Below are 13640 nucleotides of genomic sequence, written 5' to 3' on the forward strand. Positions count from 1 at the left end.
CCCACTCCAAACGAGGCCTGACTCCCCTGGGGAGACTCCAGAAGTACCCAAAGATCCATGTCAGCCCCTGAGAGGAATGCTCGGTTCCGGCCCTGACTCCACACCATGTTTTTGGCCCCGGTATCGACGGGAGAGGAATCCCGAGAGGCCCCCTAGCAACTCGCATGGGGACTGGCCGTTCCTGAGGCCACCAGGGCGGGTCCCTGAGGTCCCCGTCGTAACTCGAGAACATCCAGGAAGTTCTCCCTTCCAGGCGAGATAAGGCCTATTTCCGATGAGGCGTCTGGAGACTAATGACACCTAACCTCTGGAACATCGAAAGGGTCTTTCACACCCTTGCTGCAACTCAAGAAGTTCACCGCCATACCCGTCTCCACTCGAGAGGAAGCACGATGGTCCCGCCCACATCCAGAGGAGCCCCGTTTCCCGCTCGTAGCTCGAGATGAGGGATCCTTTCCCTGCTTTCAACGGGAAAGAATTCCCGGCGTTCCCGTCGCATGTCAAGAGGAGGTACTCTCAACAGGAAAGGCGAGAGGAACTCCATGGTCGTACCACCATTCCAAGAGTCCCCCAGATATCTCAGTCCATTCCAGAGGAACCTCTTTGCCCTGCACTGGCTCATCTTTCACGCCGAGGATCGACTCACATCACGGTGGCACATGGGACAGCCCTGTGGGAAAGCCTAGAGGGAAAGCCTCGAGGGAAAACCACAGATCCCTTGATCCACGCGACGGGAAGCGTGACATTGCTGCTACAGCCTCGAAGGAAAGCGCACGTGCATGCCCCCACTCGAGACGAGGCCTGACTCCCCTGGGGAGACTCCAGAAGTACCCAAAGATCCATGTCAGCCCCTGAGAGGAATCCTCGGTTCTGGCCCTGACTCCACACAAGGTTTTTGGCCCCGGTATCGACGGGAGAGGAATCCCGAGAGGCCCCCTAGCAACTCGCATGGGGACTGGCCTCTCCTGAGGCCACCAGGGCGGGTCCCTGAGGTCCCCGTCGTAACTCGAGAACACCTGCCGGAACTCGAGAAAATCCAGGAAGTTCTCCCTTCCAGGCGAGATGAGGCCTATTTCCGATGAACCGTCTGGAGACGAATGACACCTAACCTCTGGAACTTCGAAAGGGTCTTTCACACCCTTGCTACAACTCAAGAAGTTTACCGCCATACCCGTCTCCACTCGAGGGGAAGCACGATGGTCCCGCCCACATCCAGAGGAGCCCCGTTTCCCCCTCGTAGCTCGAGATGAGGGATCCTTTCCCTGCTTTCAACGGGAAAGAATTCCCGGCGTTCCCGTCGCATCTCAAGAGGAGGCACTCTCAACAGGAAAGGCGAGAGGAACTCCGTGGTCGTACCACCATTCCAAGAGTCCCCCAGATGTCTCAGTCCATTCCAGAGGAAGCTCTTTGCCCTGCACTGGCTCATCTTTCACGCCGAGGATCGACTCACACCACGGTGGCACGTGGGACAGCCCTGTGGGAAAGCCTCGAGGGAAAGCCTCGAGGGAAAACCACAGATCCTTTGATCCACGGGATGGGAAGCGTGACATTGCTGCTGCAGCCTGGAAGGAAAGCGCACGTGCATGCCCCCACTCAAGACGAGGCCTGACTCCCCTGGGGAGACTCCAGAAGAACCCAAAGATCCATGTCAGCCCCTGAGAGGAATCCTCGGTTCTGGACCTGACTCCACACAAGGTTTTTGGCCCCGGTATCGACGGGAGAGGAATCCCGAGAGGCCCCCTAGCAACTCGCATGGGGACTGGCCTCTCCTGAGGCCACCAGGGCGGGTCCCTGAGGTCACCGTCGTAACGCGAGAACACCTGCCGCAACTCGAGAAAATCCAGGAAGTTCTCCCTTCCAGGCGAGATGAGGCCTATTTCCGATGAGCCATCTGGAGACGAATGACACCTAACCTCTGGAACTTCGAAAGGGTCTTTCACACCCTTGCTGCAACTCAAGAAGTTCACCGCCATACCCGTCTCCACTCGAGAGGAAGCACGATGGTCCCGCCCACATCCAGAGGAGCCCCGTTTCCCCCTCGTAGCTCGAGATGAGGGATCCTTTCCCTGCTTTCAACGGGAAAGAATTCCCGGCATTCCCGTCGCATCTCAAGAGGAGGCACTCTCAACAGGAAAGGCGAGAGGAACTCCATGGTCGTACCACCATTCCAAGAGTCCCCCAGATGTCTCAGTCCATTCCAGAGGAACCTCTTTGCCCTGCACTGGCTCATCTTTCACACCGAGGATGGACTCACACCACGGTGGCACGTGGGACAGCCCTGTGGAAAGCCTCGAGGGAAAACCACAGATCCTTTGATCCACGAGACGGGAAGCGTGACACTGCTGCTACAGCCTGGAAGGAAAGCGCACGTGCATGCCCCCACTCGAGACGAGGCCTGTCTCCCTGCCGAGACTCCAGAAGTACCCAGAAATCCATATCAGCCCCTGAGAGGAATCTTCGGTTCCGGCCCTGACTCCACACAAGGTTTTTGGCCCCGGGATCGACGGGAGAGGAATCCCGAGAGGCACCCTAGCAACTCGCATGGGGACTGGCCGTTCCTGAGGCCACCAGGGCGGGTCCCTGAGGTCCCCATCGTAACTCGAGAACACCTGCGGCAACTCGAAAAAATCCAGGAAGTTCTCCCTTCCAGGCGAGATGAGGCCTATTTCCGATGAGGCCTCTGGAGACTAATGAACCCTAACCTCTGGAACTTCGAAAGGGTCTTTCACACCCTTGCTGCAACTCAAGAAGTTCACCGCCATACCCGTCTCCACCCGAGAGGAAGCACGATGGTCCCGCCCACATCCAGAGGAGCCCCGTTTCCCCCTCGTAGCTCGAGATGAGGGATCCTTTCCCTGCTTTCAACGGGAAAGAATTCCCGGCGTTCCCGTCGCATCTCAAGAGGAGGCACTCTCAACAGGAAAGGCGAGAGGAACTCCATGGTCGTACCACCATTCCAAGAGTCCCCCAGATGTCTCAGTCCATTCCAGAGGAACCTCTTTGCCCTGCACTGGCTCATCTTTCACACCGAGGATGGACTCACACCACGGTGGCACGTGGGACAGCCCTGTGGAAAGCCTCGAGGGAAAACCACAGATCCTTTGATCCACGCCACGGGAAGCGTGACACTGCTGCTACAGCCTGGAAGGAAAGCGCACGTGCATGCCCCCACTCGAGACGAGGCCTGTCTCCCTGGCGAGACTCCAGAAGTACCCAAAGATCCATGTCAGCCCCTGAGAGGAATCCTCGGTTCCGGCCCTGACTCCACACAAGGTTTTAGGGCCCGGTATCGACGGGAGAGGAATCCTGAGAGGCCCCCGAGCTACTCGCATAGGGACTGGCCTCTCCTGAGGCCACCAGGGCGGGTCCCTGAGGTCCCCGTCGCAACTCGAGAAGACCTGCCGCAACTCGAGAAAATCCAGGAAGTTCTCCCTTCCAGGCGAGATGAGGCCTATTTCCGATGAGGCGTCTGGAAACTGACACCTAACCTCTGGTACTTCGAAAGGGTCTTTCACACCCTTGCTGCAACTCAAGAAGTTCACCGCCATACCCGTCTCCACTTGAGAGGAAGCACGATGGTCCCGCCCACATCCAGAGGAGCCCCGTTTCCCCCTCGTAGCTCGAGATGAGGGATCCTTTCCCTGCTTTCAACGGGAAAGAATTCCTGGCGTTCCCGTCGCATCTCAAGAGGAGGCACTCTCAACAGGAAAGGCGAGAAGAACTCCATGGTCGTACCACCATTCCAAGAGTCCCCCAGATGTCTCAGTCCATTCCAGAGGAACCTCTTTGCCCTGCACTGGCTCATCTTTCACGCCGAGGATCGACTCACACCACGGTGGCACGTGGGACAGCCTTGTGGGAAAGCCTCCAGGGAAAGCCTCGAGGGAAAACCACAGATCCTTTGATCCACGCGACGGGAAGCGTGACATTGCTGCTACAGCCTGGAAGGAAAGCGCACGTGCATGCCCCCACTCGAGACGAGGCCTGACTCCCCTGGGGAGACTCCAGAAGTACCCAAACATCCATGTCAGCCCCTGAGAGGAATCCTCGGTTCCAGCCCTGACTCCACACAAGCTTTTTGGCCCCGGTATCGACGGGAGAGGAATCACGAGAGGCCCCCTAGCAACTCGCATGGGGACTGGCCTCTCCTGAGGCCACGAGGGCGGGTCCCTGAGGTCCCCGTCGTAACTCGAGAACACCTGCCGCAACTCGAGAAAATCCAGGAAGTTCTCCCTTCCAGGCGAGATGAGGCCTATTTCCGATGAGGCGTCTGGAGACGAATGACACCTAACCTCTGGAACTTCGAAAGGGTCTTTCACACCCTTGCTGCAACTCAAGAAGTTCACCGCCATACCCGTCTCCACTCGAGAGGAAGCACGATGGTCCCGCCCACATCCAGAGGAGCCCCGTTTCCCCCTCGTAGCTCGAGATGAGGGATCCTTTCCCTGCTTTCAACGGGAAAGAATTCCCGGCGTTCCCGTCGCATCTCAAGAGGAGGCACTCTCAACAGGAAAGGCGAGAGGAACTCCATGGTCGTACCACCATTCCAAGAGTCCCCCAGATGTCTCAGTCCATTCCAGAGGAACCTCTTTGCCCTGCACTGGCTCATCTTTCACTCCGAGGATCCACTCACACCACGGTGGCACGTGGGACAGCCCTGTGGGAAAGCCTCGAGGGAAAGCCTCGAGGGAAAACCACAGATCCTTTGATTCACGCGACGGGACGCGTGACATTGCTGCTACAGCCTGGAAGGAAAGCGCACGTGCATGCCCCCACTCGAGACGAGGGCTGACTCCCCTGGGGAGACTCCAGAAGTACCCAAAGATCCATGTCAGCCCCTGAGAGGAAACCTCGGTTCCGGCCCTGACTCCACACAATGTTTTTGGCCCCGGTATCGACGGGAGAGGAATCCCGAGAGGCCCCCTAGCAACTCGCATGGGGACTGGCCTCTCCTGAGGCCACCAGGGCGGGTCCCTGAGGTCCCCGTCGTAACTCGAGAACACCTGCCGCAACTCGAGAAAATCCAGGAAGTTCTCCCTTCCAGGCGAGATGAGGACAATTACCGATGAGGCGTCTGGAGACAAATGACACCTAACCTCTGGAACTTCGAAAGGGTCTTTCACACCCTTGCTGCAACTCAAGAAGTTCACCGCCATACCCGTCTCCACTCGAGAGGAAGCACGATGGTCCCGCCCACATCCAGAGGAGCCCCGTTTCCCCCTCGTAGCTCGAGATGAGGGATCCTTTCCCTGCTTTCAACGGGAAAGAATTCCCGGCGTTTCCGTCGCATCTCAAGAGGAGGCACTCTCAACAGGAAAGGCGAGAGGAACTCCATGGTCGTACCACCATTCCAAGAGTCCCCCAGGTGTCTCAGTCCATTCAGGAGGAACCTCTTTGCCCTGCACTGGCTCATCTTTCACGCCGAGGATCGACTCACACCACGGTGGCACGTGGGACAGCCCTGTGGGAAAGCCTCGAGGGAAAGCCTCGAGGGAAAACCACAGATCCTTTGATCCACGCGACGGGAAGCGTGACATTGCTGCTACAGCCTGGAAGGAAAGCGCACGTGCATGCCCCCACTCAAGACGAGGCCTGACTCCCCTGGGGAGACTCCAGAAGTACCCAAAGATCCATGTCAGCCCCTGAGAGGAATGCTCGGTTCCGGCCCTGACTCCACACAAGGTTTTTGGCCCCGGTATCGACGGGAGAGGAATCCCGAGAGGCCCCCTAGCAACTCGCATGGGGACTGGCCTCTCCTGAGGCCACCAGGGCGGGTCCCTGAGGTCCCCGTCGTAACGCGAGAACACCTGCCGCAACTCGAGAAAATCCAGGAAGTTCTCCCTTCCAGGCGAGATGAGGCCTATTTCCGATGAGGCGTCTGGAGACTAATGACACCTAACCTCTGGAACTTCGAAAGGGTCTTTCACACCCTTGCTGCAACTCAAGAAGTTCACCGCCATACCAGTCTCCACTCGAGAGGAAGCACGATGGTCCCGCCCACATTCAGAGGAGCCCCGTTTCCCCCTCGTAGCTCGAGATGAGGGATCCTTTCCCTGCTTTCAACGGGAAAGAATTCCCGGCGTTCCCGTCGCATCTCAAGAGGAGGCACTCTCAACAGGAAAGGCGAGAGGAACTCCAATGTCGTACCACCATTCCAAGAGTCCCCCAGATGTCTCAATCCATTCCAGAGGAACCTCTTTGCCGAGAACTGGCTCATCCTTCACGTCGAGGATCGACTCACACCACGGTGGCACGTGGGACAGCCCTGTGGGAAAGCCTCGAGGGAAAGCCTCGAGGGAAAACCACAGATCCTTTGATCCACGCCAGGGAAGCGTGACATTGCTGCTACAGCCTGGAAGGAAAGCGCACGTGCATGCCCCCACTCGAGACGAAGCCTGACTCCCCTGGAGAGACTCCAGAAGTACCCAAAGATCCATGTCAGCCCCTGAGAGGAATACTCGGTTCCGGCCCTGACTCCACACAAGGTTTTTGGCCCCGGTATCGACGGGAGAGGAATCCCGAGAGGCCCCCTAGCAACTCGGATGTGGACTGGCCGTTCCTGAGGCCACCAGAGCGGGTCCCTGAGGTCCCCGTCGTAACTCGAGAACACCTGCCGCAACTCGAGAAAATCCAGGAAGTTCTCCCTTCCAGGCGAGATGAGGCCTATTTCCGATGAACCGTCTGGAGACGAATGACACCTAACCTCTGGAACTTCGAAAGGGTCTTTCACACCCTTGCTGCAACTCAAGAAGTTCACCGCCATACCCGTCTCCACCCGAGAGGAAGCACGATGGTCCCGCCCACATCCAGAGGAGCCCCGTTTCCCCCTCGTAGCTCGAGATGAGGGATCCTTTCCCTGCTTTCAACGGGAAAGAATTCCCGGCGTTCCCGTCGCATCTCAAGAGGAGGCACTCTCAACAGGAAAGGCGAGAAGAACTCCATGGTCGTACCACCATTCCAAGAGTCCCCCAGATGTCTCAGTCCATTCCAGAGGAACCTCTTTGCCCTGCACTGGCTCATCTTTCACGCCGAGGATCGACTCACACCACGGTGGCACGTGGGACAGCCCTGTGGGAAAGACTCGTGGGAAAGCCTCGAGGGAAACCACAGATCCTTTGATCCACGCCAGGGGAAGCGTGACATTGCTGCTACAGCCTGGAAGGAAAGCGCACGTGCATGCCCCCACTCGAGACGAGGCCTGAATCCCCTGGGGAGACTCCAGAAGTACCCAAATATCCATGTCAGCCCCTGAGAGGAATCCTCGGTTCCGGCCCTGACTCCACACAAGGTTTTTGGCCCCGGTATCGACGGGAGAGGAATCCCGAGAGGCCCCCTAGCAACTCGCATGGGGACTGGCCGTTCCTGAGGCCACCAGTGCGGGTCCCTGAGGTCCCCGTCGTAACTCGAGAACACCTGCCGCAACTCGAGAAAATCCAGGAAGTTCTCCCTTCCAGGCGAGATGAGACCTATTTCCGATGAGGCCTCTGGATACTAATGACACCTAACCTCTGGAACTTCGAAAGGGGCTTTCACACCCTTGCTGCAACTCAAGAAGTTCACCGCCATACCCGTCTCCACTCGAGAGGAAGCACGATGGTCCCGCCCACATCCAGAGGAGCCCCGTTTCCCCCTCGTAGCTCGAGATGAGGGATCCTTTCCCTGCTTTCAACGGGAAAGAATTCCCGGCGTTCCCGTCGCATCTCAAGAGGAGGCATTCTCAACAGGAAAGGCGAGAGGAACTCCATGGACGTACCACCATTCCAAGAGTCCCCCAGATGTCTCAGTCCATTCCAGAGGAACCTCTTTGCCCTGCACTGGCTCATCTTTCACGCCGAGTATCGACTCACACCACGGTCGCACATGGGACAGCCCTGTGGGAAAGCCTCGAGGGAAAGCCTCGAGGGAAAACCACAGATCCTTTGATCCACGCCACGGGAAGCGTGACATTGCTGCTACAGCCTGGAAGGAAAGCGCACGTGCATGCCCCCACTCGAGACGAGGCCTGACTCCCCTGGGGAGACTCCAGAAGTACCCAAAGATCCATGTCAGCCCCTGAGAGGAATCCTCGGTTCCGGCCCTGACTCCCCACAAGGTTTTTGGCCCCGGTATCGACGGGAGAGGAATCCCGAGAGGCTCCCTAGCAACTCGCATGGGGACTGGCCTCTGCTGAGGCCACCAGGGCGGGTCCCTGAGGTCCCCGTCGTAACTCGAGAACACCTGCCGCAACTCGAGAAAATCCAGGAAGTTCTTCCTTCCAGGCGAGATGAGGCCTATTTCCGATGAGGCGTCTGGAGACTAATGACACCTAACCTCTGGAACTTCGAAAGGGTCTTTCACACCCTTGCTGCAACTCAAGAAGTTCACGGCCATACCCGTCTCCACTCGAGAGGAAGCACGATGGTCCCGCCCACATCCAGAGGAGCCCCGTTTCCCATTCGTAGCTCGAGATGAGGGATCCTTTCCCTGCTTTCAACGGGAAAGAATTCCCGGCGTTCCCGTCGCATCTCAAGAGGAGGCACTCTCAACAGGAAAGGCGAGAGGAACTCCATGGTCGTACCACCATTCCAAGAGTCCCCCAGATGTCTCAGTCCATTTCAGCGGAACCTCTTTGCCCTGCACTGGCTCATCTTTCACGCCCAGGATCGACTCACACCACGGTCGCACGTGGGACAGCCTTGTGGGAAAGCCTCGAGGGAAAGCCTCGAAGGATAACCACAGATCCTTTGATCCAAGCCACAGGAAGCGTGACATTGCTGCTACAGCCTGGAAGGAAAGCAGACGTGCATGCCCTAACTCGAGACGAGGCCTGTCTCCCTGGCGAGACTCCAGAAGTACCCAACAATCCATCTCAGCCCCTGAGAGGAATCCTCGGTTCCGGCCCTGACTCCACACAAGGATTTTGGCCCCGGTATCGACGGGAGAGGAATCCCGAGGTGCCCCCTAGCAACTCGCATGGGGACTGGCCTCTCCTGAGGCCACCAGGGCGGGTCCCTGAGGTCCCCGTCCTAACTCGAGAACACCTGCCGCAACTCGAGAAAATCCAGGAAGTTCTCCCTTCCAGGCGAGATGAGGCCTATTTCCCATGAGGCGTCTGGAGACTAATGACACCTAACCTCTGGAACTTCGAAAGGGTCTTTCACACCCTTGCTGCAACTCAAGAAGTTCACCGCCATACCAGTCTCCACTCGAGAGGAAGCACGATGGTCCCGCCCACATCCAGAGGAGCCCCGTTTCCCCCTCGTAGCTCGAGATGAGGGATCCTTTCCCTGCTTTCAACGGGAAAGAATTCCCGGCGTTCCCGTCGCATCTCAAGAGGAGGCACTCTCAACAGGAAAGGCGAGAGGAACTCCATGGTCGTACCACCATTCCAAGAGTCCCCCAGATGTCTCAGTCCATTCCAGAGGAACCTCTTTGCCCTGCACTGGCTCATCTTTCACGGCGAGGATCGACTCACACCACGGTGGCACGTGGGACAGCACTGTGGGAAAGCCTCGAGGGAAAGCCTCGAGGGAAAACCACAGATCCTTTGATCCACGCGATGGGAAGCGTGACATTGCTGCTACAGCCTGGAAGGAAAGCGCACGTGCATGCCCCCACTCGAAACGAGGCCTGACTCCCCTGGGGAGACTCCAGAAGTACCCAAAGATCCATGTCAGCCCCTGAGAGGAATGCTCGGTTCCGGGCCTGACTCCACACAAGGATTTTGGCCCCGGTATCGACGGGAGAGGAATCCCGAGAGGCCCCCTAGCAACTCGCATGGGGACTGGCCTCTCCTGAGGCCACCAGGGCGGGTCCCTGAGGTCCCCGTCGTAACTCGAGAACACCTGCCGCAACTCGAGAAAATCCAGGAAGTTCTCCCTTCCAGGCGAGATGAGGCCTATTTCCGATGAGGCGTCTGGAGACTAATGACCCCTAACCTCTGGAACTTCGAAAGGGTCTTTCACACCTTTCCTGCAACTCAAGAAGTTCACCGCCATACCCGTCTCCACTCGAGAGGAAGCACGATGGTCCCGCCCACATCCAGAGGAGCCCCGTTTCCCCCTCGTAGCTCGAGATGAGGGATCCTTTCCCTGCTTTCAACGGGAAAGAATTCCCAGCGTTCCCGTCGCATCTCAAGAGGAGGCACTCTCAACAGGAAAGGCGAGAGGAACTCCATGGTCGTACCACGATTCCAAGAGACCCCCAGATGTCTCAGTCCATTCCAGAGGAACCTCTTTGCCCTGCACTGGCTCATCTTTCACGCCGAGGATCGACTCACACCACTTTGGCACGTGGGACAGCCCTATGGGAAAGCCTCGAGGGAAAGCCTCGAGGGAAAACCACAGATCCTTTGATCCACGCCACGGGAAGCGTGACATTGCTGCTACAGCCTGGAAGGAAAGCGCACGTGCATGCCCCCACTCGAGACGAGGCCTGACTCCCCTGGGGAGACTCCAGAAGTACCCAAAGATCCATGTCAGCCCCTGAGAGGAATGCTCGGTTCCGGCCCTGACTCCACACAAGGTTATTGGCCCCGGTATCGACGGGAGAGGAATCCCGAGAGGCCCCCTAGCAACTCGCATGGGGACTGGCCGTTCCTGAGGCCACCAGGGCGGGTCCCTGAGGTCCCCGTCGTAACACGAGAACACCTGCCACAACTCGAGAAAATCCAGGAAGTTTTCCCTTCCAGGCGAGATGAGGCCCATTTCCGATGAGGCGTCTGGAGACGAATGACACCTAACCTCTGGAACTTCGAAAGGGTCTTTCACACCCTTGCTGCAACTCAAGAAGTTCACCGCCATACCCGTCTCCAAGCGAGAGGAAGCACGATGGTCCCACCCACATCCAGAGGAGCCCCGTTTCCCCCTCGTAGCTCGAGATGAGGGATCCTTTCCCTGCTTTCAACGGGAAAGAATTCCCGGCGTTCCCGTCGCATCTCAAGAGGAGGCACTCTCAACAGCAAAGGCGAGAGGAACTCCATGGTCGTACCACCATTCCAAGAGTCCCGCAGATGACTCAGTCCATTCCAGAGGAACCTCTTTGCCCTGCACTGGCTCATCTTTCACGCCGAGGATCGACTCACACCACGGTGGCACGTGGGACAGCCTTGTGGGAAAGCCTCGAGGGAAAGCCTCGAGGGAAAAACACAGATCCTTTGATCCACGCCACGGGAAGCGTGACATTGCTGCTACAGCCTGGAAGGAAAGCGCACGTGCATGCCCCCACTCGAGACAAGGCCTGACTCCCCTGGGGAGACTCCACAAGTACCCAAAGATCCATGTCAGCCCCTGAGAGGAATGCTCAGTTCCGGCCCTGACTCCACACAAGGTTTTTGGCCCCGGTATCGACGGGAGAGGAATCCCGAGAGGCCCCCTAGCAACTCGCATGGGGACTGGCTTCTCCTGAGGCCAGCAGTGCGGGTCCCTGAGGTCCCCGTCGTAACTCGAGAACACCTGCCGCAACTCGAGAAAATCCAGGAAGTTCTCCCTTCCAGGCGAGATGAGGCCTATTTCCGATGAGGCGTCTGGAGACTAATGACACCTAACCTCTGGAAATTCGAAAGGGTCTTTCACACCCTTGCTGCAACTCAAGAAGTTCACCGCCATACCAGTCTCCACTCGAGAGGAAGCACGATGGTCCCGCCCACATCCAGAGGAGCCCCGTTTCCCCCTCGTAGCTCGAGATGAGGGATCCTTTACCTGCTTTCAACGGGAAAGAATTCCCGGCGTTCCCGTCTCATCTCAAGAGGAGGCACTCTCAACAGGAAAGGCGAGAAGAACTCCATGGTCGTACCACCATTCCAAGAGTCCCCCAGATGTCTCAGTCCATTCCAGAGGAACCTCTTTGCCCTGCACTGGCTCATCTTTCACGCCGAGGATCGACTCACACCACGGTGGCACGTGGGACAGCCCTGTGAGAAAGCATCGAGGGAAAGCCTCGAGGGAAAACCACAGATCCTTTGATCCACGCGACGGGAAGCGTGACATTGCTGCTACAGCCTGGAAGGAAAGCGCACGTGCATGCCCCCACTCGAGACGAGGCCTGACTCCCCTGGGGAGACTCCAGAAGTACCCAAAGATCCATGTCAGCCCCTGAGCGGAATCCTCGGTTCCGGCCCTGACGCCACACAAGGTTTTTGGCCCCGGTATCGACGGGATAGGAATCCCGAGAGGCCCCCTAGCAACTCGTATGGGGGCTGGCCTCTCCTGAGGCCACCAGGGCGGGTCCCTGAGGTCCCCGTCGTAACTCGAGAACACCTGCCGCAACTCGAGAAAATCCAGGAAATTCTCCCTTCCAGGCGAGATGAGGCCTATTTCCGATGAGGCGTCTGGAGACTAATGACACCTAACCTCTGGAACTTCGAAAGGGTCTTTCACACCCTTGCTGCAACTCAAGAAGTTCACGGCCATACCCGTCTCCACTCGAGAGGAAGCACGATGGTCCCGCCCACATCCAAAGGAGCCCCGTTTCCCATTCGTAGCTCGAGATGAGGGATCCTTTCCCTGCTTTCAACGGGAAAGAATTCCCGGCGTTCCCGTCGCATCTCAAGAGGAGGCACTCTCAACAGGAAAGGCGAGAGGAACTCCATGGTCGTACCACCATTCCAAGAGTCCCCCAGATGTCTCACTCCATTTCAGAGGAACCTCTTTGCCCTGCACTGGCTCATCTTTCACGCCCAGGATCGACTCACACCACGGTCGCACGTGGGACAGCCTTGTGGGAAAGCCTCGAGGGAAAGCCTCGAAGGATAACCACAGATCCTTTGATCCACGCCACAGGAAGCGTGACATTGCTGCTACAGCCTGGAAGGAAAGCAGACGTGCATGCCCTAACTCGAGACGAGGCCTGTCTCCCTGGCGAGACTCCAGAAGTACCCAAAAATCCATATCAGCCCCTGAGAGGAATCCTCGGTTCCGGCCCTGACTCCACACAAGGATTTTGGCCCCGGTATCGACGGGAGAGGAATCCCGAGGTGCCCCCTAGCAACTCGCATGGGGACTGGCCTCTCCTGAGGCCACCAGGGCGGGTCCCTGAGGTCCCCGTGGTAACTCGAGAACACCTGCCGCAACTCGAGAAAATCCAGGAAGTTCTCCCTTCCAGGCGAGATGAGGCCTATTTCCCATGAGGCGTCTGGAGACTAATGACCCCTAATCTCTGGAACTTCGAAAGGGTCTTTCACACCCTTGCTGCAACTCAAGAAGTTCACCGCCATACCCGTCTCCACTCGAGAGGAAGCACGATGGTCCCGCCCACATCCAGAGGAGCCCCGTTTCCCCCTCGTAGATCGAGATGAGGGATCCTTTCCATGCTTTCAACGGGAAAGAATTCCGGGCGTTCCCGTCGCATCTCAAGAGGAGGCACTCTCAACAGGAAAGGCGAGAGGAACTCCATGGTCGTACCACCATTCCAAGAGTCTCCCAGATGTCTCAGTCCATTCCAGAGGAACCTCTTTGCCCTGCACTGGCTCATCTTTCACGCCGAGGATCGACTCACACCACGGTCGCACGTGGGACAGCCTTGTGGGAAAGCCTCGGGGGAAAGCCTCGAGGGAAAACCACAGATCCTTTGATCCACGCGACGGGAAGCGTGACATTGCTGCTACAGCCTGGAAGGAAAGCGCACGTGCATGCCCCCACTCGAGACGAGGCCTGACTCCCCTG

Source organism: Capricornis sumatraensis, chromosome 20 (assembly GCF_032405125.1).
Source record: "Capricornis sumatraensis isolate serow.1 chromosome 20, serow.2, whole genome shotgun sequence".
Taxonomy (NCBI): domain Eukaryota; kingdom Metazoa; phylum Chordata; class Mammalia; order Artiodactyla; family Bovidae; genus Capricornis; species Capricornis sumatraensis.